Source organism: Ictidomys tridecemlineatus, unplaced genomic scaffold (assembly GCF_052094955.1).
Source record: "Ictidomys tridecemlineatus isolate mIctTri1 unplaced genomic scaffold, mIctTri1.hap1 Scaffold_842, whole genome shotgun sequence".
Lineage (NCBI taxonomy): Eukaryota > Metazoa > Chordata > Mammalia > Rodentia > Sciuridae > Ictidomys > Ictidomys tridecemlineatus.
In genome coordinates this window covers 89,368-110,849 of record NW_027526093.1, presented here as the reverse complement: position 1 = coordinate 110,849, position 21,482 = coordinate 89,368, and the positions used below count along the sequence as shown (strand labels likewise).

The window sequence follows — 21,482 nt, the reverse complement described above, 5'->3', positions numbered from 1 at the left end:
ATAGGAGGCTCTGCTGTGTCTCAGCCATATTTTTTTACAATATTTATGATTTAATTATTTGCTTTAAAGGCATGTGTCTTTTTCAGGATGAAGAAATGGACACTGTTTTCTTAGGCTATTTTCAGTTGGAATTACCTATTTCATGTGACAACCCTGTACAGGGGGCATTAGTGGTATTTTGGCTTCTTGGCAGTTTTTAACACTTTGGCTCTCATGCCATTTCCAGCCTTAGGACAACAACTCCCTACACTAGAACTCAGATAACTGATCTACAAAAATGGGACCGAGCAACTCTAAATCCAGAAATGAGCTAGCAGAGGACAGAGTCTCTACCTAGAATCATTTTTGCTGGCCCCAGTGGTGGAAGTGGCTTTGGCTTTGGGGGTGACAGGGTCGGCAGGAGGGGATCCTTGAACAACAGGAATGTCGACAGTTTGCTCTTTGGGCCTGGTGTGTACTGTGTTGGGCATTCTCTGGAGCTCGTTGTTGAACCGCATCTCGGTATCCTTTGAATTCCTTTTCCATGTGATTAGCCAGAATCGGCTGCTATCACTTACCAACAAGTCCCCAAAGGAGATCAGTTAGCAATTAGCCTAAGAAACATCTCGTTAGGGTAAACAGACTGCCGCAGTCTGGCTGGGCACAATTCAGGAGCCACTTGTCAAAAGAAACTAACTTTATTTTTAGAATTACAAACGCCAAACAAAACAGCTCCTCAGGGAAAAAAACCTCAGAGCCCAACTGCCACCACCGGCTTCCAGAAGCCTCTCCCCCCCACACCAGCCTCTCAACCTCCCACAATCCTCCTGCTCTTGAGGCCGATTGGCTGGGTTGCGTGGGCAGAGCCAAAGAAGTCCCCCAATGAGCAGCTCCGTGGAGGAGCCAATCAGTTAGATGTTGCTGGGGCCACTGTGAGCCAATCATCAGCTGGCAGTCTGAAGGGCAGGGAAACAGCCCAATGAACATCACCGCAGAGGAGCCAATCAGCTAGATGTTGCTGGGGCCACTGTGAGCCAATCATCAGCCAGCAGCTGGAAGTTTGCTGGCAGCCGGAAGTTTGCTGGCAGATAGAAGTTTGCTGGGGCCCCTTTGGCTGTGGCTCTCAACAACAGACTACATATGTCTAGCTGTGTTTTAATGACAGGGGCCAAGGGCAGGATCTGAGCTCAAAACCTGAATGATGTCATTTCCAGGAAGACATTGAAAGGTAGAACCATAAATGAAGAGTGAAGACCAGATTAAAGGTGGACTTTTGGGTGGACCCAGAGTCCACACTTGGGAGCGCCAGCTCCAGGATGAGGTGAGGCACAGTGAGCAGCCTGGGAAGCCAGGAGGTTCCATTCTTGATTGAGAGACAAGGCACAACCTGTGATCACTGTCTCGGCATTGGGAACTTTCATCTTTCCTTATCTTTCCTGAATTCCCACTTCCCTTTGTCATAATTCCAAGATCGAAAATCTTAAAATAGGTTCAAACAATCACATTTTTGTTGACTGTATATGAAGTAACTAAACCAAAACTACTTTTGTTGTTTTTAGGGTTATTTACTGGCATCCATAGTTCCACTTAGTATTTAAAGAGTGATGCTAGTTTATCATTGTTTATTGACCATGTGCCCAAGAAAGCAGTTAGAATGAAAAAAAAACTGCTTCTAGAATCTGTGGACCTCTGCTCATTGTTTGCCTTTCCTGAGCTCCATATAGTGGATCTATAATCTAAAGTATTGTTTAAATTTTCTTATTGAAAAATAATGCAAACAGCTGGATGTGGTGATACATGCCTGTATCCCAGCAATTTGGAAGCCTGGGGCAGGAGGATTGCAATTTTGAGACCAGCGTCAGCAACTTATTAGGGCCCTAAGGAACTTAGCAAGACCCTGTCTCAAAAAATAAAAAGGGCTGAGGATGCAGCTCAGTGGCAAAGTTCCCTGAATTCAGTCCCCAGTATTAGAAAAAAGAAAAAATAATATGTATAATAATGGGTCTCAGGTCTATTTTAAGCTTATGTCTCACAGTAATTTCAAGTGAAACGAGAGGAACCTAAATGCATTTTCTAGGAATCTTGACTTTTTACTTTTTCTCAACTTGACCTCAGAATCAAAGTCGGAGGGCCCTGTGGTCCATCATTGCCTATTTTCCTCCAGACAGTTGTCAGCCTTAATCTCCTGGCCAGCTCTGTGACTTGATTTCAAGGTTACCTTTTAACATCTGGCAACAACTACTGAGAATCACTTCTTTTCATTCCTGTTGGTGAAGTAACTTCTCGGGTTTGAGCTTTACCTTCTCTGGTTTCTGTTCTTCACACGTGGCTCAAACAGCACCCAGGTGAGAGAATGCTCTGGGAAGCTCAAACCCTCTCTCACTAGCTGCTCAACAGCTGCAGACTCGGGCTGTTTTCCTCCTTTAGGCTGAAAGAGTAAATCAGACCCCTCTCCTCAGACCAGGAGGTGCTGGCCCTGATGTGCAGCTCCTCTGCAGGCCTTAGTTTGTTTGAATGCTGTGGCTCTCAGTGAAGTACCTCCACGGGATTTCCAGAGCAGGGTTCTTCAAGGCACTTTGAATAATGTGTAACAGGATATTTGCACATATTTTAAACTGGTTTTGTGTGAAGTCATACCACCTTAACCAGTGGTAGAGAGAGGGGGGAAAAAAAAACAAAACCTTATCAGACTTAATTCAACCTTGTGGTACTATTTGAGGAACAAATTAAAATTTGTTTAATTTGTTTTTATTTAGATGAATCACTGCCCAGTAAAATGCAAAGGGTGTACTGCACTTCCATCATCAATCCACGTTCAAAACCAGACAGCAGGAATCATTATAAAGCCTTTTGACATTTTAGGCTATAAATAAATCCTGATTTTAAAGTTTACTTTTTCTTAGAGTACTGTTAATTGTGTAAAGTTTGGGTTGATGAGTCTAAATAATGTATAGAATGAAATGTCCATCATTTACCAAACACTTTATAATCTAAACTGCATCTGTATATCATTTGAGATGGCACATTATGATAAGTGCATAGTATTTAAGGCACATGCCTTCAATTAAGCCTTAGGCATAAGTTCTTTGTTAGGAGGGATGGTATTTGACTAAAATATACTTGAGACAAGCCAGAGGTTACAGAAGAAAGAAAGTGACTTTAAAAGGTATTGGGTGTGTGGGAGTATATACATATAAACTCTTAGGTATTTAAGATGTTCAAAATTCTAACAGAGTATTGATTTAGTAGTAGATTGACCTGTGTCATGTCAATAACTCTGGAACTTACATTTTAAATACCATGTTAGTATGCTCAAGGATATAGTTATTATAGAACATTACTATTTCATAGCAGAAAATTAGAGCACCTTGCTTAATAAATTCTAGGGTGCACTTATTTTTACATCTAAATGAAGATGCATCTTGTGGTTGGTGATATTTTATAATGAGTGAAAGCATTTTTGTCATTTTTTCCTTAGTGCATTTTGAAACAAAAGATTTATTTTGCATTGATGAAATCTGTTCCGTGAAATACTGTATAGCAAATGGGAAGTTACTAGACCCTTTACTAGTAATCAAAGTATCTAGCTGAAGGTACTAGTTAGAAAGTTCTACAGCATTTTGAGGAATGTTTTACCCAGCTTTGTTTTATTCTATGAAGTGGTGATGGTCTATCTAAATGAGAAGGAAGAAGTTAGTGTTAACTATGTAGGCATAAATAAAAGTCTTGATAAGTTTTAGCATTTTCTTCCCATAAAATTTTTAGAGAAATGAATCCATGAATGTTGGATGGTGTCAGAGCTTGTTAGCAGGCTGAGGTTGGTTTTCTGCAGATGATTTTAGACTGGAACAATGTTGCATTTTATTTAGTAAATGGAATGAAAACATGCAAAGGTTATTGAAGCATGACATGAATAGGAGAAATTGGAGGCATCAAGAGAATATAAGAATTAAATTAGTTGTGGAAAGTTTGGTCAAGCACACCAATAGCTCTATGGTATGTTGAACTGAAGAGTTATTTATGTAAAAAATTGGGGCTTGGAACTCACCCAAAAAGAGAAATAAACTCTGTGTAGCACACATAGATTATGTCGAGGAGATATTGTTCTTGAAAGATTTAACATTACCCTGGGGTATGCAGTGTAAATGTTGAGAAATAATTTTTCTGTTACACACTGGAGAAAGTCATTAAAAATGGGTTAGGAAAGAGATCTGAGAAAATTTAAAAGATGTTGAAATTATTTGATTGGACAGAAAATTCAAATGATCAGGACTTCCAAGGAGAAGAGGTGCCAGTTCTTCATTTCTGTTGAGGTGGAGTTAGAACAAGGGGGTGCTCAGCAGAGTGGAAAGGATGCAAGCCGGCTGCCAGACCAGATCCAGGAAGAAAAAGAGCATTTCTCCTGAGAAATTGTCAGTGCAACCTGTGGTTGGACCTGGTAATAGCTGCACACAGTCATTTAATTAATGCACATCGAATGTCGTCAGTAGAAATGTCCAGTGTTAAATGTTGTTTCCTTTTGAATACAAGAAACTAAAACCCAGGCCTCGAGATCTGTGCCCCACTACTTCTGTGACTCTTCTGCATATAGGTAGTAGGTGGACACTTCTTGAGAGCTGGAAAGCCAGTGTCAGCCTTCCCAGTGGAACACTGAACCAAGAGGACATATGCAAAGCTGGAATGGTGTGGCTCTACAGAGTTATTCACCCTGTGATGTCAGGTAATTCGACCTTCATACCTAAGTGTCTTCTGAATATTCCTTAAGAAATGTCAAGAGAAGCGAGATGCATTTAGTAATGCTACTCATATTTTCTTTGTCATTATTTATGGTGTATTATGTATACAATGTAATCCATCAGCCAACTTTAATTTCATAAGCTATTTATCGTGTTTAAAGAGTGCCTTTCTTATTTTAAATATTTATGGAAGTCTTTGGGAAAAATACATTAAAATGGCAGATGGGGGTCATTTAAAATATGTCATTGATGGAAGGCAAGGGACTCTCTTGTGAATTTATAGTCTGCTTTCAAAGAAAGTTCACACTGTCTGATAACCCAAGGAGGCAAGAATCCCACCAATTCCCAGCACTGTGGTTTCAAATCCCATGGCTGCAAACAATCTTCATGCTTCGGCGCCTCCCATTTTGAAATTGTTTGCAAGGGCAGTGAAGAATGGTAAACAAAAACATTGACACTTGTATTGCCTATTAATAATTCAAGTCCAGTACTCTTCTTTTGCATTAATATTACTTTTTAATCGATTTTCCACTGCACTAGTATAGCTATGTGGAAAATGAAAATGTTTGACCTATGTTGGACAGGAATATGTGTTGTAGGCTCTAGAATTTTGGACTGTGAAAGATATTTGAATAATTGCATCCTGGATTTTTTAAAATCAGAGATGTGCTTTTTTGCTTTACTATTTCCTCTTTGCCTTGGTAACTGGTAGGCCTGAATCCAGGGATAAGAGTTATTCTCCCCTGACCCTGGGGTGGTTTCATAGTATAAATTCAGAAGAACTATACATCCTAATTACATTATATTTTCTTTAATAGTCATCTTGACCTTAATATAAATTTTTTTGTTAATTTTTATTAAAATCTTAGAAGATATTAATTGAACTATCATCTATTGGTAGTTGGTTCTTTCTTTTTTTTTTTTTTAGAGAATTTTTAATATTTATTTTTCAGTTCTCGGCAGACACAACATCTTTGTTGGTATGTGGTGCTGAGGATTGAACCCGGGTCGCACGCATACCAGGCAAGTGCGCTACCGCTTGAGCCACATCCCCAGCCCCAGTTGGTTCTTTCTTAACCAGTCTTAACTCTGTTTTGCAAAGTGAATAGCTTGTGTTTGATGTAAAAGGGGAATAGTTTGTTTCTGAAGATCTTATTTAGTTTTCATTAGCTATGTTATTAATGTTTGGTGAGAGCTTTGAAAGTCTCAGGCCAGGGAGATTATGTAATACTTAAGACCTATGCCAGTCAATACTGGCCATCCTTGCCCGATAGAGAATTATGTTACAGTCATGCAGAAGGAGTGCGTGGGAGCCCTAGGCAGCTGGGAGGAAATAGTGTCTTGCAAATGATCCTTCAACATTCATGAAACGGGCATGTGAAGAAATTCAGTATGCCTTTGTTTTAAAAAATGTTTCATTAGGCACAGTGATCATAGCATCCCATTGGAACATACAATCCAGGAGTTTTCTACAGATTGTTCTCTGTGGATCCATGAGTCACTTGAAGTATAAAGCCATGTGTTACATGGGGCTTGTTTTCAGAAGTGGACCCATTCCTTATGTCCGTGTCAATGAATCTTGAACCCAGAAACCTTGAGTAGATAGCCTGGTCTACACTCCTTGGTTTTCAGATGAAGAAACCAAGATCTGACAAAATCAGATATTTTATTTAAAGTGTGGCAATACTGGAAAAGCTCCAATTAAAATCATTTTCCCTCCAGAGACTGTCTCTGAGATGTCTGAAATTCTTCTATAAATCAGATGCTGAGAACCCAGAATAGGTGGGGGGCAGGGGAATACCTTTTTCATACAGAAATCTGTTCAACTCAAATTATGCTTGAACTTGAGTCCTGATTCATATTATCTTGGGATATTGTTTTGAGTTGCATCTGAGCTTGAGGATGATATCAGTAAAGCCGATGTGTCAATATTCATGACATCTTCTAATGAAAATACACTGACCCCAGTCTTAGCGCTGTGAAGTAGGAGTGAGCCTCTCCTTCCAGCTGTTGTTAGTTCCTGGCAGTTCCTCCATGTGGCGGGTTCCCAGTGGTGGCAAAAATCCCCACTCAAAGGTCTAAGCTGAGTGGGTATCTTCCCTGGGCAGATGGTGGCAACAGATGACTTTAATGTATGCAGCCATTTGTCAGCTGGGTTTTCTTTGGGGAAAAGCCAGGTCTTCCCTGAGGAGGGGGCATGTAAAGATACTGCCCCATTCTTCCTCTGGTACAGTCTCACCTGGGAGCCAATGAGAGCATCTCCTGTATGGCACAGGGTAACAGAAAATGAAAAGGAGAACAGAAGTGGTGCCCCAGGGGCTGCGGGCGGAAGGCGAGATGGTGGAAGGAGCGGGGACGAGACTTCCTGTCTGGGCCTTGTGTGTTTTCATGTTACTAGCAGGAACATTTGCTTTATATTTAGCTTTTTCTTTCACATTCATGATCATCAAGTTAGGCATTATTATTGTTTTGAGGCCGCCAGAGAGCAGGCCAATGTATTATTTTTAAGTTTTGCTAGATGACATCTGAAGATTTTCCACCTGTCCACCTCTAGGGCTACTAGCAGATGTGTCCACCCACTGGCCAGGGGCCCTGATAACCCCCTTTAGGGCTCATCAGCCAAGCCAAGACTCGAGTCAACACCTCCTCCCCTTTTATTCACAGAATACAAAGGGAAAAGGCTCCAAGCCTTTGTACATTGTTTTTTAAAGGGTATCAGTTTCTGATTTATGACTCCAGGGTTTGTTTAAATACTCTAAAACTGTGTTCTCTTATTAGTTTTAAATTATTTTCATAAAGTTGGTTTACAGGGTAATTTCTTTATCAAGTTGATTTGCATTTTCTGGAGGAAAAGTGTAAGTACTTTCTGAACTTCTCTCTTGATAACAAAAACTACCAAGAGAAACTGCATTCAAACAAACAAAAATCTAATTTTGTAAACATTTAATGACTTTAAAAAGATTCAAACCACACTAATGAAAGCTATTTAAGAGAAGTCAGTTGAAGTGGTTTTCAGCATTTATTTCATTGCTTTTTTAACTCCTTGACTGTTAACACCATAAATGTGAATTTGAGAAAAATTAACTTTTTTTTGAACTCTATAAAAAGTATTTTTTTCTTTTAATTAACTTTATTGTTTTTCAAGCCCTGCACCCAGCTCTATTTCTGTGCTTGGGTAGTTCCCATTTGCAGACAGGACAATTTCTGCCTATAGGTCTGAACAGGCTATGCCATAATTATCCCTTTTATTGTAACTTTACTGTCTAAGAAGTAGTTTTCTTCTCCAAATTGCAATTCCAGAGTAACCCAAATGCCTTAGTAAACAAATTGTCATTTCCTATTTCCAAAAGCAATGATCCCGGGTCCTGCTAAGAAGACCCATGTTGTGACCTGGAAGGGATTCTTATCCCCTCCCCGTTCTTTGGTATCTTACAGACTAAGGACAGTGGCTGACATTTGTTGTTTACATGAGTGATCTCATGTAACCTTTACATCCACTTCTCCACGTGGGGTATTACCATTACTGTCATATCACAGGTGGGAAGACCTAAGTCCAGGTAGTCAGGGCTGCGTAGGCTACTGAGCTGGTAAGTGTTCAGGCCAGAACACCCACCCCCATCCCCATGCAAATTCTAAAGCCTATTCTACCCTGAATCACCATTCCACAGGACATATAGGAATGTGCATTCCTTCCCATCTGTGAGGTGTTTCCTAGTTACAGTTCACCCTTGAAGTCACTTCCCCTGGGAGAGGGACTGTAAGACCCTTGGCCTTGTGTGGGTACCAGGCGCTGTGCTGTGTTGTTGACTTGCAGACTTTTGGGCAGTGAAGGACAATCATCCAGTACCACTGTGCCCATAACAGACACATTCACAGGGTGTATTAGTGTGTGCTCTTCACTGCCCGGGAGAGGTAGAACCAGGAGTCGCCCTCCACATAGAACTACACCATTGCTGTTAAGCACCCTGCCAGCATGCTACCAAAGGAAGTAAAAAGTGCAAGGACATTCTCTTTTTACATGTGGGTGTCATTTGTCTCTGTGACTCTGATTACCTCTAAAACATGATTTCCTTAACCATAGTAATACTGGGGAAAACTTTAAGTGCTTTTTGTAACAGTGAAGTATTTGAGTGTCTCCCTCGCTTCTGCCCCTTTGCTTTCCTTCCTTTAGTGACAGTAGTAATAAAGCTCTAGAGTCACTGTGCTAAGAGCTAGGTGACCTGCAGTGGGAAGAAAAAATGACCTTTACCTGAGGGGACTTGATATTTTTTTGAACAACAACTGTTTATTGCTTGCTTTAAAGTTATAAATGGAGTAAAATTCATAAAATCCTCAGTGGATTGATCTTACAATATAGATCATCTCCATTTATGTATTTTGCATCTCAAACATCGGGGTTTTTCTGCCTCTGCTTTAGTGCCCACCCATAACCATAATACGTGGCATCATGTACTTCTCTCTCCAATTACTTCTTCCAAATGTAGTAGAAAACATCATGGTGACATGTGAACCAGTTCCAAGCCATAGCAATGGAGGGTCAATAATGGGGAAAATGAATTCATAGTATGAAAGTTAAATATATTCAAGGAAGGAATTTTGAAAGGTTTTGAAAGGAATTACATTTTTTTAGGGTTTCCATGACTATAATTAAGTTGTTGTATACTCTCTCATGAGCCCCAAACTGCTCTGTCAAGATGTGGTTGTCAGGATCACAATCACCCCAGATGCCTCCCACCGTGGCCTACTCAATCTTGCCCCCCAAACCCCCATCTGAACTTTTTAACACGCTCTCTACAAGGAGCACCCGACCCATTTCCTTTCATTTTTATTTATATTTAATAAGTAGAAAGAAACTTTGGGTAAAAGAGGAACTGGAGAGGGTTCCTGATGACCTGTGAGCCCTGAGGAAAGCCTCCTTGGAGTCCCTGAGTTGAACTGGCACAGGCCACCTGCCCCAAAATCTGCCTTCCTGAACAGAAGAGAGGTCTTCAGTGGATCTGAACTAGGCCGAAGCTAGATTCCCCTCATACCAAGTTCTGGAGTCCCGAAGTTCATTTTAGAGAAATGAATTTTCCAACCAATCTCCAAAAAACGTTTCCTGAAAGAAAGATGTTGGAAGGCATTTTCAACTTAGTTCCAGTGAGAGCACGTTTTCTGATGGATTCATGTGGTCCACACCGGCCTCTCCTGGGGAACCCCCCAACAGTATTGTTACATCCTGGCCATGCGCCAGACCTCGATGTTGTTTGTTTTATTGAAGTTAATTGTGTTACTGCATTCAGCAGTCAGAGGAGATGGTTAGTATTTTCCCCCAGGTCCAATAAGTGACTTGCCTGGGGACCTGAGTTAATGAGCAGAGGAGCTAGGAACCACACCCTGCTTGGCTGGATTTCAAAGCTTTTTGCTTGAGGTGGGGCTTGGGAAGGAAGACAGTTATTATATTCTGAATCTCAAAAAATTCACCCCAGGAAGCCCCCATCTTTGCAAAATCAGCAGCAGAGTAGCATGGGCTAAGAGGACTTTTCTTCTGCCATCCTAAAGAAAGAGGGCCACCTTCTTTGTGAATGTGATTGTCCACCTCCTGCAGGAGCATACTGTACCCTTGGCTTCAGGGCAAAAAGATACTTGTTTGGGTTTCAAAGATCTTTCCTTCTGATTCTTATAGGACTAGAGTATACCAAGGTAAAGTTTATGTTGAGAGTTATTTAGCCAAATAAGTGACATTATGAGTTTGAAAGCTGGTGGTAGTTGACTTAAAAAGGATGAGGTAGTCATGAACTGAAACCAGAGGCCTAAAATTAAGAATGTCTGTGACTGTAACTTTAGCACATTTGCCTGAATGTTATAATATGTTCACTGTAAAGTCTAGAAGCCTTATAAATATATGACTGGCAGTTGCCTCAGGCAGAAATCTTTTACTGATGCAATGAGATAAAAGTAATTAAGCTACATGTAGACTGATGGGTAATTAAATCCATGTGAAGCATTTTGTAACTAATTGCCATGTTCTAATCACAGATTGCTTTCTATTTGTGAAGGTAAGTGTGTGTAATTGCACAGTCCTTATTTTCTTTAATCTGAAATCATCCCAGTTGGGTGAATATTTTTAAGCACTCAGAATCTTAGACTGTTTGGTACATTGCTGGTATAAGGGTAATTTGCATATTTTGTAACTTGAGGGCCTTTTTAGAGAAAAATAGCTCTGGTGTCCCTGACAGCAATTCTGTGGTCAATAGCAAATTCTACAATTCAGGCTATTTTATTTGATTTGGTTAATGTGTGAAATACCAGTAACATTCCAGGAATTACTTGGACTATGGCCTTGATCCCAGAGGGTAGACAGAGATCAGGAACAGGAGGTAGACTCCCTCCCTTGACCTAGGGGGTGAGGCCAATGAGTACTTGGGAGGGTCCAGGAGAGCAGCACGCTGAGAGCATTCTTCAAATCAGAGGACTGGAGTGGATTTCATCTCTTGGTGGAGGAGTGGAGTTAGATGGAGACACCTGTTCAGACTTGAGCGTTTTTGATACAGTTGCCTCTGCTGCTGTGTGAGGTGCTAGGGACTGAACCCAAGGCCTCCAGCATGCCAGGCAAGCACTCTACCCTGGAGCTACATCCCAGACCTCTTCCATACATCTCTACATACATCCTAATGGTTCTGTTTCTCTGGAGAACACTGACAATATGGAAGGAAAAAAGGAATGACTGTGATATGCCCCTGCATTATTTGACTTGCTTAAATACTTATTTATTTATGTATTTTTTTTTGTACCAGGGATTGAATTCAGGGGCACTTAACCACTGAGACATAGTCCCTGCCCCCCCTTTTATATATTTTGTTAGAGACTGGGTCTTGCTGAGTTGCTTAAGGCCTTGATAAGTTTCTGAGGTTGGCTTTGAACTTGTGATCCTCCTGCCTCAGCCTCCTGAGTCACTGAGATTTCAGGAGTGCACAACCATGCCTTGTTAAACATTTATTTTTTAAGCAAAAAATAAATTTCAATAAGGTTTAAAAAATATGTAAAGTAATCCAGGTGTGGGTGGCATACATCTCTAATCCCAGTGGCTCAGAAGGCTGAGACAGGAGGACTGCAAGTTCAAGGTCAGCCTCAGCAACCCAGCAAGGCCATAAGCATCTTAGTGAGATCCTGTCTCAAAATAAAAAGTAAAAAAAGGAACCAGGCACAGTGATGCACACCTGTAATCCCAGTGGCTCAGAAGGCTGAGGCAGGAGGATTGAAAGTTCAAAACCAGCCTCAGCAACAATGAGGCACTAAATAACCCAGTGAGACCCCGTCTCTAAATAAAATACAAAATAGGGCTGAGGTTATGGCTCAGGGGTAGATTGCCCCTGAGTTCAATCCCCAGTAGCACCCACCCCCCGCCAAAAAAAAGAAATGTATAAAAAGGGCTGGGATATAGCTATATAGTAAAGCACCCCTGGGTTAAATTCCCAGTGATTCCCTCTCTACCCATGTAGAGTGATGTCATCATGGGACTTTATCCATCTTGATCTTCCAGGAATGTGAGTAGCTCCCTAGCCCTGCTCATAACCCTTCAATAATGATTCCTCACTCACCCTCTCCTCCACCAGCCACTTCCTTCACTGCACCATAGTCCAGCTAGGTCATAGGTAGCACTTCCTGAATTCATGTACTGGGCCAATGTTATGTTTCACAGTTTCCTTCTGCTGTCTTCTCCCAGGCAGAAGCTTCCAGAGTGAACAATAATCATTATCATCTCTGACAATCTGTGAAGATTAGCTCTAAGGGGAAAAATAGAAAAATTGCATGTGCAAGTTATATTATGTGTCTTATTTTTAAAGCCATGATGAACTCCTTGAGCACTGTAGCACACTGCTATTTACCAAAGGCCATTATTAGGAATGCCAGTTTGCATGGTGCGTATTTGTGTCTTTAAGATCATAGTACATTCTGACCTGTCTGGTCTCTGAACTCCAGAGTGCTCTTTTGCCTCAATATTTTAATTTCTTCTTGTCTCCAGATCAAGCAAAACAATGACAGAGGGCTACTGTCTTCTTCTACCGGAGCCACAGGGTGTCCCAGAAGGGTTTTGCTTGTGGATGGCCCTCTGTGGAGACTGCCGGGGCTCTGGCTTGCAGGAAAGGCTGAGCACTCAGTTTGGAGGAGGGCTCAGGTAGTGCATCAGGCTCCCTTGAGGGGCCCTCTGGAAGACTTTCTGATCCCTCCAAGGAATCACAGTGGATAGAGGAGCACTGTGGGGTCAGGAGTCTGATTGGCTACACAGGGGGGATTTGGCACTAGATCACCTTCTGATGAAGCACCCTTTTTATCCCAGATTGGCAAGCACCAGAAGGCACTTTGGATTACAATAAGAATTTCAAGCCCTTTTTGGGTGGTTCCTAGTAATTGTTAAGTTCTGGGGAAGGGGTGGATGCTATACCTATTAAAGCTATTCTGTTCGCATTGCCAACCCAGGAGTGGGGTTTCTCCTCACTCAGAGGTGGGGTTCCCATGCACGAGCTCTCCTAGACATCTATATTCTTCCCTCTTTCACCTTAGCCACCGATCAGAAATTTGGCTCCAGTTTATTTCAGGAAAGGGTGCCTGGCCCTTCTCTGGCCTTGCTAGGCTTCTCTTCCAAGTGTCATGGTCCCCTCTCACTTCCCATTTCCTCTCTTTAGATCCAGGCCAACTCCTGTCTTGCCCACTCCTTAGCCTCTAGCTCAGGATGGTGAGGAAGATTCCCTGGGGGGCTCAGGCTCAGCCTCCTGTGTGTTCTGCCTGCCCCAGGCCAACCATCATCCCTCCTCTCAAGGGACTGTTTTGAGGGAGAAGGCAGAGGTTTTGAACTCTAAGGAAGCTCCCAGGTGCTAGGGTTAGGCTTGGTCCCTTACACTTTGAAGCATATTTCATGCAAATGAAAGTGCAGGAGGAACACACTTACATCAGATAAATTAGACTTTAACTCACCAGCTATAAAAAAACACAAAGACGATCATTGTCTAGTCATAAAGGAGCCAGTACAGCCACAGGACATGACAATTTTAAGTACTCATGCACCCAACATCAGAGCACCTAAACATATAAAGCAAACACTCACAGATCTAAAGGGAAAGCGAGGGCAACGTGAGAACAGTGGATTCCAACACCCTACCTTCCACAATGGACTGGCCATCCAGATGGAAGGTAACAGATACATGAAGTTACACTGCACTCCAGGCACTTATAAGAGGGCCTTCAAGCTAAGCTGTTACCCTTGTAGTCTTATCACTGATGGGGGGTGGGTGGAGGAAGGCACCATCTCAAAGATGTGTAACCACAGTTTCCTGCCACCACAGTGTCACCCACTGTGGGCTGTGGCCAGTGGCTACTCTGGTCTCCAGTTTAAGACATGAATGGCAGGGACTTTCCAGCGTGTCTGTCTCTACTTCATGGGAGTTGGTCCTGGCAGGAGATTAAGAGGCAGTACCAAGACCTTGCTGTCAGTTCCTAGTTCAAAGAGTACATCGAGCTTGCCTGCTCTGTGCTCTGAGCCCTAGCAACCCCCCTGCAGTCAAAAGCAGATGGACCTGAATATCAAAAAGTGGGTTTGTAACATTAATGATGTATTACATCCTTTTCTTATATCAGATCACTCCCAAATGATTATCATGAAGTGAATCTCACATCCTTTCTTCATTCTTTATCTTATCCATTGGGAAAAGGTAAAAGGTTGGCATCATACACACACAAGCTCTGGGGCTATATCTGACTCCTAAGCATGTCAGGCTTTATGGTTTGAGGTTTGACCTCCACACCTGCACATTAGCATCAGCCCTTGCTCTCTGACATTCTGACCTCCTGAGGCCAGAAATTCTGCTGGTCGGAAAATCATACCCGAGACTCATTGATGTAGATGAACATTCTACCACAGAGAGTTGAACTGGCATAAAAATTGTTTGATGTTTTATCTGTGGTTGAACTAGAAAATGCCCTTTAATATATTTAGTCTGAATTGCTGCATCGCTGAGGGTGACTGGCATGATGTTGGGAGCCAGCGACCGCACCCTGAATATGGTGCTGGTCTCTGCTTTTTCTTCGTTAGCGGTTAGAGTTGTTAGAAGTAAACAACTCCTTGTAAGGCTGTGGGGCTGGGCTCTGGCCTGCTTCCGCTGCGCTGTACCTATTAGATTTTTCCATGTGGTGCTAGTTCATTGGCGGGGCTGGGTACTTAAGGTAGGGCAGACCAACCGCTCGCTCTCTTGTTCCTGTTTTCTCATCATGATTCAAAGGTCCTGAGTAACTACTGAAAGAAGAATCCTGTGTCGTGTTTCCTTTGCCGGCGAGGGGTCGCGACAGCATGATTAGGCATGAACAGGTTGGCCTGTTCTGTCAAGATCATCTCATACCAAGGACCACAATCAGTCCTTTTGCTAGAAGCCATTCTGAAGAGGCACACCTTTTACCTGAGCAAATCTAGAAATCACAGCTTTGTTTTGGTTTTTCAAGTACTGGGTATTGATCCCAGGGGCACACTACCAATGAACTACTTTACAGCACTTTAAAAATCTTTTTATTATGAGAGATGATCTTGCTAAGTTGTCCGGGCTGGCCTCTCACCCATGTTCCTCCAGCCTCAGCCTCCTGAGAAACTGGGACCATGCATAGGTGTGCGTACTGCATCTGGCTAGAAATTATAACTTAAATGAGCACTCAGACACTAGCAGAATTTGACAATAGACCTATGTTAAGAGACTTTGATGTTATAGTCAAATATATTCTAAAGTGCTTTGATTGGGTGGTTTTATTTCTGAAAAAAATCTAGTCCAAGAGCCAACAATACAAACAGCCATGTATGTAGCAAGATGATCACAGCATCACCCAACAAAGCAAAAAAGTAAAAGCAAACCGTTGATTAATGTAAGATGTCAGTAATAGCTAATACTGGGTGCAGGATACACTGAAAATCTGCACTGTTACCTCAACTTTGCTGTAAACATGAAACTCTTCTAAACTGAAGTTTGTGAAAGGATGGCCCAACACACATTGGTAGGCTGTTGTGCAATAATCAGAAATGACATTTTTAGAGGTTGTAATAATGTGGAAAAGCATTAAGCCAAGTGAAAAAAGAAGGATGTAAAATTATGCAACTCTGAAAACAATGTGTACCTAAGATAGCCTCCAGGATGGCTGTGGACCCTCTCCCTAGTGAAGCTACTGCAACTGTGGCAAATTATTTAAAACAACCACTTGAAATATCTGGAAATTGTCCTCAGATGTACAATGAATGAAAAAACCCATTGAATCAAGAAAATCTACTAAGGCATAATAAGAACAATGAGACTCTGGCATTCATCCTCAGCCTGATTCTCCCTTGTCTTCCTTGCTGACACCTGCTGCATTGTGACAGGGGCTCCATTCTGGGTGGGTGCAGCCAAGACAGAGATCCCTTCCTGGACTTCCAGCTGAGGACTGCTGCATTCCCAGCGTAGGGGCAGGCCACAGCACTTCTCCCCACCTGGACCACAGCCCAGCCCAGGCAGTAGTGATGCTGAATTCTGGCCAGGGGGAGAGCATCCAGGAAAACAAAGTCTCTGAAGCTCTGCCCAAGGGAACTGACTTCATCAGGACAGAGTGTGGTGAGAGTCAAGTCTGCAGGCACTGAGAAGGCTTGGAGATTTGGGTGGCCAGCAATTAAGAGGACACTCATCACTTCACAAGAACAGGCTAGACCACAGTCCAGCTAGGTATTCACCAGGAGAGCCAGAGCAAAAGGGTCATCTTAGTGTCACACCTCAAAAACTTGTCTCAAAACCACCCTGCAAAGACACATGAATTTAATTGCTCCAGGGCATTGCCAAAAACAGATGAGCAGTCATCTGGCCATTAGTAGAAATTAACAGTTGGAAGTGAGACCTGCAGAGAGACTCAGCAAGGAGAGTCCAGAGGAAGCTCAGCCCAGGGGATCGCTTGAGCCAGGGTTTGGAGATCTGCCCTGCTGTCTTCCCTAGGCACGGTTTGTGTGCCCCAGGCTGTAATTACTGAGCATCAACATCAGAGGCCGCACACTAAGAGAAACTGTTTCCACTACCATGGTCCAGCTAAATTATAAAATAAATAAACAGGAAATCGAGGCCCAGGGAAGAATAAATGAAGGCACTCAGCATATAGAGTTACTGTGATACATAAATGAACATGATCAATTTTTAACAAGAAACTACCATAGAAGAGGGTCAAAGAAGCAGGAGAGTGTCATCCATGCATAGCAGTATTAGAAGCAGGTGACAGAAACTGCTCATGAGAGGCCCCAGATGTCAAATTAGCAAAGACTGAAGCAGTGTTATACATGTGTAACTAAAGCAAACTCCACTTAAGGAAGTAAGGGAAGGTATGAAGAAAATGTGTCATTGAAGAGAGAATACCAACAGAGACAGGAAGGGGAAAAATGAATCCAATGAAAATTTGTAAGAAGTACAATAACTAAAATAAAAAAAATCATTGTAGGAACACAATGGTGGATTTGAACTTGCACAAGAAAGAATCTGTGAATCTGAACACAAATTGACAGTTCACATAATCTCCCAGAGAGAGAAGAAATAGTGTCAGAGAATGGGGACACCATTAAGTGCACCACGTGATGAGAGGGCCTGAAAGGAGAATGGGAAAGAAGCTGGAAAAATATTGGAAGAAATAATGGCAGAAAACTTCCCAGATTTGAGGAAAACCATTCATCTCAATGACACCCAGTAGGACCTGTGCAAAGAGAGCCCCAGCAGACCCATCAGAATTAAACCACTGAAAAACAAAGAAGAGAGCAGAAACCAGCAGGAGAAAAGCTGCTCATATTCACCAGAACTAGAAGCTCTCGCTCCCAGGAGGCAGTGAATGACATGCTCAAATAGAAACATGGTCAGCTTCACATCTGAGACACAGCCAAATGAAGGTGGGCTGTCCACAAATATCCTAGACCCAGAGGTTGTGTGGCTGGCAGACCTGCCTGACAAGAGCTGCTAAAGAAATTCCCTCCAGCTGAAAGCAAGTGACCCAACACAGCAATTCAAGTCCACAGAAAAAAAGAAAGAATCTGACAAAGGCAATTATGTAATTAGAAAAGACACTCTAAAAGTGTATTTTCCTTTCTTCTCTTAATTTATTTAGAAAAGCAATTGCATAGAACAATATATAATTGTATTGTTGAACCTACAACATACAAAAATGTAATTAGCAGGGTGAGGTTGTGCACGCCTGTCATCACAACAATTTGGGAGACTGAGGTGGGATGGCAAATTCCAGGCCAGGCCTGGCAGCATAGTGGAGACCCTGTCTCAAAAAAAAAAATAGAAAGGTCTGAGATGTTGCTCGGTGGTAGAACACCCCTGGGTTCAATCCCTAGGATGCCAAAAAGAAAAAAAAATAAGGAAAAAAATTATTCGACAGCACAAAGGGAGCACGCAGTAGCAAAGCTGTTGTAGGAGTAAGAAACCCCATCAGATCGAATCTCACATCCACAGGAGCAGATGAGGAGAACCTCCAATGGTGAATAAGGAGTTCAATATAATGACTCTAAAAATATTTGTTCTTATTTATTCTATCATCCTCATTGACAGACAAAGTTGCATGACAGTTATGGAAATAGTTAACTTTGTAACATTGACAGATATAATATGTGATGTTTACTGTGTTGGCGGGGGACTTTGGTCATTGAGCAACTTGAATAACCCTGCCCTTTGGCCTTGTACTTCCAGAACCCACTGGCACCCTGACAGGTGTTGGCTGAGTAGGACCCTGGAGCGGTCTCTCTGGGAATAGAATTAAATGTTTATAATTCTAACAGGAAGTATCATCCAGCGGGGTGACCTTCCTGGAAGGAATTAGGCAAACAGGGAATGAAGTGAAGTGGGAAGGATGGCCTGAGTTCAGGGTGTACAGGGTGCTTGGATGCTGGATGGACTCATGCGGTGGAAGGCCCAGGGCTGGTCCTCGCTGCCTTTCAGAGGAGTCCCACAGCTTGATGTGGGTAGGGAGGGGACTCTATGTGCTGCAGCCCACCTTGCCAACATCAGGGTCGCGTGAGACAGTGACAAGAGCTCAGTGCCTTCACCAAGAGCAGAACCAACAAGGGCACAGCAATCAAACCCTCTGCGCCTGCCCACCAGCCCTGGTACGTGCCCTGGTACATGTAGGGAGGCCCACAGGGAGCAGCCCTGGTGCAGCAGATGCCATAGCAGCAGCACCAGCAGCTGCAGCAGCAGCAGCAGCACAGAGGCCCTACATGTGTGGCAGGGGCTTCCTTGAGATTTCACCTCCATCTTCGTGAAACTGCCCCAGAGCCTCTGGTGTCCGTTCATGAGAGTGATTTTGTAACCTCCCCCATGGCTTGCCCTCTAGAATACCTGCTGATAAAACAGAAGGAACTTGAGGTGCAGTCGCAGAGTAGAGCCCGCTGCTTCCTCCTATTTATATGTGTGCATTCACAAACAGTGCTTCTAATCATTTTCAATCATCATGCTCCCCCAGACCTGATTTTCAAGGAACTTAGTTATTTTAGGCTGAGATATCTACGACAGTGTATTTGGTAGAATAACTCTGTCCAGTCAATCATTGTGCTTTACACTACAGAAAACACCCCTGAATGCTGGAACCAAATTCCAGTTGCTACAGAGTTTGGTTGATTGTTGTATAAGTGCCTGTACCCCATGGTACATGGAAGAAGGCAGTGCTGATTTTGTCATTCTTTTCAGTGACATTTCTGTTATTGTGGATATGTAATTTTACTTTCAAACCACAACTAACTAGAAGTTGGAAAGAAGTAGTTAGGTCTTGGATCTCAAATAATTACTAGATCCAATACAGATTGAAAATTGAGTTTTCACAAAAATAACACTATTCCATTTTTCTTCTGGAGGGTTCTGTTGTGCTCAAATTTTCCTTGTTATAGATCTAAACTACCATTGACGTTGCTCAAAATTTGTTTTATAGCTATCAACTATAATGTTCGTAATCTTCAGTTTTATTTCCAACCTCAACAGTAGTAAATAGTTTTATTTTAGGAAGTTGGTTTTTCTCAATTATCATTTGAATGTACACTGATATATTTGTAATCATGGTGGAATTCTTCAGATCACTATCGAGCTGCAAGTTCATGATTCACATTCATTATTCAAAAAATATATATGTGGATCTCTGTCATGGGCTTAATGTGTAATCAAAATGGAGAGCATTCTATCTGTGAATGTCAAAAGCCCAGTATGCATTGTTATCTGCCATAGATATTTTGTGAAATTTGCACAAGTCCAGCTTAATGGGACTTCCACTCTTTCTTCATTTACAGAATTTTAATTAGAGAAAACATCTGCCCTCCCAAGAATGAAGGAAGGAAGGAGGCTGGGATGAAGGGAGAAAATAGGAAATAGCAAATAACTAAATGCTGTTTTCAATAAGTTGCTTAAAATGAGATGGACTAGCTCTGAGTTCTGTTTTAGGGCTGTTGTCATAAGATCACATGAAGGAATAGCTGTTAGGTTTCTTGGGGATTTTTTTAAAATTAAATGATCTTGAACTGATCTAATTTGGGCCCGTCAATGGTCAGATTTTCTTTTTATTCTTGCAAAATGGAGTAATGTCCCTGATATGACTTTTTCTGCTCACACATAGAGCCTGAACTTTTTGTTAAACTTATAAATAACTATTTTCTCTCATCCATAGAAGAAAGAATGGAATGGTTTAGAAAGCAGAAAAGGAATGTTGAAAAAGTATCTCAGTCAGTAATAATGAAATCCCAAGTAATTTGTTCTTGTCCTTTTCTGACATATGGGTTCTGTTTTCTACCAATGGATTCAGCAACTGCACTTTCCATCATGGGTAAACAGAGCTCTTCCAGGTTTCAATTCTGTATTCTGTCAAGCTTACCCTAGAAAGTAGGATTACATTTTACAGATATCATGAGGCTTCTGCTTAGGCTGGACTACATCTAACACACTTCTGCTTTCACAGGTATTATCTGAAAAACAACATGGAGATAGAAGTGCTTTGTTCAGATGAGGATGCTCAGGAGTTGTTCCTAGAGGGTCAAGTTTCCCTTCTTCAGCTCAGTACTGTGGAAGTTGCCACCCAGCTCTCCATGTGAAGTTTTGAACTCTTCTGCAACATCGAGCCTACTGAATATATAGAGGACTTATTTAAACTTAAGTCACAATCCAGCTGTCACAACCTGAAGAAATTTGTAAAAGTCATTAACCAGGAGACATTTTGGGTGGCATCTGAAATTCTTTGAGAGACAAACCAGCTGAAGAAGATGAAGCTCATTAAGAATTTTATCAAGATAGCATTGCACCTTAGGGAATGCAAGAATTTTAACTCAATGTTTGCAATCATCAGGTAAGAGCACATATCAGTCTTCAGATTCAGTTTATGTTACAGATTAGAAATCATCTCCCTCTGGGGATATCATATGATTTTATAAGACATGATAGTTTATAAATGACTGAGGTTTTTAATACCATTCTGGTAATCTAGATTGTCATTGACTCTCAGTGAACAGTTATTTTATCTGATTCTTAATCCTTACCTTCAAGAACCTCCCATATGTTGATTTGGAGATTGGACATTTGAAATCCATCACATTTTATTTTTTTTATCTTGGACTGTGTGAAAACTATTTGAGCTGCTGGGAACATCAATTAACCTCCTTTTAAAATAATAATAACACAAGGAATTATCAAGATTATTTGATATGATGTATGTGAAATTCCATTGGAGAGCATGGAGCTGCATCACAATAAATGTTAATTTTCCTCCCCTTTA

At 41.8% G+C, this 21,482-nt stretch overlaps 1 long non-coding RNA gene across 3 annotated transcripts in view; it reads left to right on the top strand.

Moving 5' to 3' along the window:
* The first annotated feature begins 1,042 nt into the window (after positions 1 to 1,042).
* Positions 1,043 to 21,482, top strand: part of LOC144374719 (uncharacterized) — a 34,453-nt gene continuing 14,013 nt past the window's right edge. For 2 of the 3 annotated variants that reach the window (XR_013434052.1, XR_013434050.1), the window contains exons 1-2: positions 1,043 to 1,300; positions 20,673 to 21,056. This is a non-coding gene — a long non-coding RNA (uncharacterized LOC144374719). Of the gene's footprint in view, positions 1,301 to 4,570; positions 4,700 to 20,672; positions 21,057 to 21,482 lie in introns of all 3 variants that reach the window. The other variant, XR_013434051.1, reaches the window with a different exon arrangement.